Genomic DNA, 3,907 nt, shown 5'->3' with positions numbered 1-3,907 from the left:
CTCATTGGGCTGTTTCCCTGCCCTTTCAGACCACGGAGCTGCTCATTGGGGGACTTCTTTGGCTCCGCCCATGTGACCCAGCCAATTGGCCTCAAGAGCAGGAGGATTGTGGGAGGTGGAGAGGCTGGTGTGGGTGAGAGGCTTGTGGGAAGCCGGTGGTGGCAGTTGGGCTCTGAGGGTTTTTTCCTGAGGAGCTGTTTTGTTTGGCTTTTGTGGTTCTAAAAATAAAGTTAGTTTCTTTTGACAAGTGGCTCCTGAATTGTGCCCAGTGGAAGGGTATATTGAGAACCATGAATATTCTTTTTGGGGATAGGATAATTTTATTGGAACTTGTAAGGAATTCAGAAGAACTCCAACAAATTATCATTTCCAGTGATCTCAATGATAACAGCTCAGAGAGTTATCATTAAAGTTTGGTACAAAGGCTGGGTGCAGTGGCACACTCCTATAATCCCAGCTACTTTGGACACTGAGGCATGAGGGTTGCAAGTTCAAAGCCACTCTCAGCAACCTGCCTGCTCTTGCCCTCACGGTCTACGCCCTCCAGCACAATCAGTGTCCCACGAGGGCCCACCATGTCATCCTGAGTCATGCGTATCTTCATGGATAATTCTCAAAAGCAAAATCTAAGTAACAGAGGCCAGTACGGCACGATATTCCCTGTTGCTAGTCGTAGGGCGTATGAATGTGGCTTTTATATGATGGAACAATCACAAAACAGTCAGAAGACTGAGAACTGCTGTGGCTTTAAAACAATTCCCTAAACTGCCAGAGATGGTGGCACACACCTGTCATCCCAGTGACTTGGGAGGCTGAGGCAGGAGGATTGCAAGTTCAAGGCCAGCCTCAGCAACTCAGTGAGACCCTGTCTCAAAAACAAAAGGGAGCGGGGATCAGCTCAGTGACAGAGTGGCCCTGAGTTCAGCCCCCAGTAGTACAGAAAAAAGAAATTTCGATGGAATAAACAAAGAATAAAATTGATTGGAAAGAAGAACACAAACAGAGACAACAGATCACAGGTAAGTGAAACAGGAATTTCTCAGAGATTCCTAACCACTCCTGTCTGCTGAGTCCCCGCCTGTGGAGGACACTGTGGGCGGTGGTGGTAGTCAGCATGGAGCCATGCAGCCCTGGGCCCTGGGCAGAAACTAACCCACAGCTGGCAGAGAGGCTAGAGCTACCAAAGGGAGAGATTTAAAAGCTATCACCATTGCATCTTGTATGTTCCAGAAGTCAGAGACGAGGTGGGAGGCAAACTTCCCCGTCTCTACTTAGCTTCCCGAATCTCTAGAATTCTAGAGATAAAAAATGTCTGATGGGACGATTCCCTGGGGGGGTTCGTGGCTGAGGAAGCATTTCGAGGTATCTCTGAGGGCTGAAGGAGGATTACACCAGAGGCCCGTGGCCTCGCTCAGGGCAGGCCATGCTGCCCCGCAGACTTGGAGAAGCCAGCTTCCACGGAGATCTCTTTCCTTGCCCTGCAGAGGGAGAAACGGAGAGCACAGGCCAGGGGACGGGAGTGTCAGGCAGCCCCGGAGCATAGCCTGCCTGCTGCTCCACCAGCTGCAAGGCTGGGTCCTGGGTTTTCGCAGGCATAGACGAAGACCCAGCGGGGCACACGCCTGTCCCCTGTCCCCTGTGCCTTCAGCAGTGCTGGCTCTGCACCTGCGTTGGGCTTGGTGCTGCATTGGGTCAGTCCTGGGCTGCAGTTCCCAATGTGGCCCAAAGGTGGCAGGTGACACCTGGGGAAGAGCTCCCGGAGGACTTGGCCAAGGGGCGCGGGGGTGTGTGAGAAACAGAACCCTAGGAGTCCCTTTTCCAAACCGGAGGCTGAAGGAGAAAAGCCTGGCTGTCGGTGTCTGATCTGGAGCGCGATAGAGACCCTGCTGGCAGAGCAGCAGGCGTGCTGGAGTCAGCCTGGCCTGACTCACCGCGGCGGGAGGGGGAGGCTGCCCTGGGCCTCTGGAGCTGGGCGCCCCTGGGAGCAGCCCTGGAGGCAGGAAGCAGGAGGAGCTGGCCGTCCACACTCCAGCAGTCCAGGGCAGCCAGACTCGACCCAGCGTGCACCCTGTCCTAGGAAGGAGCAGGTGTGTCACGGCCACGCGGGCCTCAGAGGCAGCGTTAATCTTGCCATTCTCTGCCTCTTTTTGTCAGGGGACCTGCCCGGGCAAGCAGCCTCCCTGTTCACCCGATGACCCTGCACGGGAGCAGCAGGCATTATCACTGTGGCTGAGAAATGGCTTTTATAAAAATGAAAGAAAATTCACAAACACAAGACAGCCTGCAAAACTGGGAGTCTGGCAGTGTTGCCAGTCAAGATTGGTCTAAGTGAAAGAGGGAGACTTCAGAGAAACGCAGCACCTGTGCCTACACCTAGCCCTGTCTATGGGTGTGCAGGAAGCACACAGAGATGCTCCTGGACTGGCAGTGGGGTGCCCCCATGGCAGGTCCCCGGCCTGCCCACCACCTGGCTTGGCCTTGCCTGCCTTCAATGCGCTCAGAACACTTTTGTGCCTACAGCTGGCCACCATCATGTGACCCAGAGCCTGTTTCTAAAAAAGCATTGAATACCCTGTGGATTTTATTGAACCCTGAGAAGGGAACAATAGATGGTGCACAGTTTACCTTCCCACTGGAGGCTGAGGCAGGAGGATCCCAAGTTCAAAGCCAGCCTCAGCAATGGCTAGGTGCTAAGTAACTCAGTGAGACCCTATCTCTAAATAAAACACAAAATAGGGCTGGGGATGGGGCTCAGTGGTCGAATGAGTTCAATGCCTGATACCCCCGCCCCCAGAAAAAAGGAAAACTAAGTGGGACCATCCTAGGTCACTAATGTTTATAAAACCATTGCCAAAAGCTCGGTGGGTCCTTGTTCCTGATGCCAATCCAGAAATGAGGACACGGTTTTGAGAAACAGGGAAAAGAAGTGTTTTGCTTTGCTGCCAAGTTCTTCTTTCCGATGGGCCGGTTCTTTCTCCCCTCTGTCCAGCTCCTCCCTGGACTCCTGACCCAGGGCTGGGATTCTGCCCCTCAGCAGGAGCAGGGGCTGGTAAAGAGGTGATTCAAAGGCTCCTTCCCTGCCTCTCTGTTGGAGTGTGATTCACTTGTTAATTTGGGAGATACTCCTGTGTGTGTGTGTGTGTGTGTGTGTGTGTGTGTGTGTGTGTGTGTGTTGCTGGGGATGGAACCCAGGGCGAGCACTCTACCAACTGAGATACTCTGGTTTCTCTTCAGATCGTGTGAATCTCTTGCCTTTTACTGAAGATTTCCGTGGAGATGATCATTTCCGAGGTCTTCTGTGCCATCCCCAAAGTCTGGATTACTTTGTTCCTATGGAGGGTGTGGGCCGGGGACAGATAACCCTGCCTAGGATGGGGAGGAAAGGTGACCCTGTTTCCCCTGAGATTAGGAGGGGGAGATTAGGGAGAGAGGGAGAGAAAGAAACAGGTCCATTTTAAAAATCAGTTGCAGTGGCTGAGCAGCAAGGGCCAAGTCCAAGCTTAAAGTGGACCCTGTTACAGATGGACGTGTAGAGTGGACCCTGTTACAGAGAAACGTGTAGCCAGAGATTCTGGGAAGCCCTGGAAGCTGGGAGGGGCAAGTCTCTGAGGGCGTAGGACCCTGCAGAGCTGTACTTGGGACTTCCTGGGCAGCACTGTGGGAGAGCGCATTTCTGATGTTGAGCTGAGGTTTGGGTGCTAAGAAGGCGCGTTGGTGGTCGAGAGCTGTGCCAAGGGACCAGGACCTTCCCTGTGTCCAAACACAAGACTGAGCCAAGGCCTTCACCCCAGACCCTGGCCAAGTCCAGCAATGTTATTCACAGGAGCAAAGCAGGCAACCCCGACCTCCAGGGGCGGTGAGTGGACAAGGAGGCCAGGGTGGAGCTGCCCGCTGCAGCGGGTCCGTC

At 53.7% G+C, this 3,907-nt stretch overlaps 1 pseudogene; it reads left to right on the top strand.

The window, feature by feature from the left end:
* Positions 1–3,214: 3,214 nt before the first annotated feature.
* Positions 3,215–3,341, top strand: LOC120890475 (U5 spliceosomal RNA; annotated as a pseudogene).
* The last annotated feature ends 566 nt before the right edge of the window (positions 3,342–3,907 follow it).

Source organism: Ictidomys tridecemlineatus, chromosome 3, assembly GCF_052094955.1.
Source record: "Ictidomys tridecemlineatus isolate mIctTri1 chromosome 3, mIctTri1.hap1, whole genome shotgun sequence".
Classification (NCBI taxonomy): Eukaryota; Metazoa; Chordata; class Mammalia; order Rodentia; family Sciuridae; genus Ictidomys; species Ictidomys tridecemlineatus.
The sequence above is the reverse complement of the archived record's forward strand: the minus strand, read 5'-3'. Positions and strand labels throughout refer to the sequence as shown.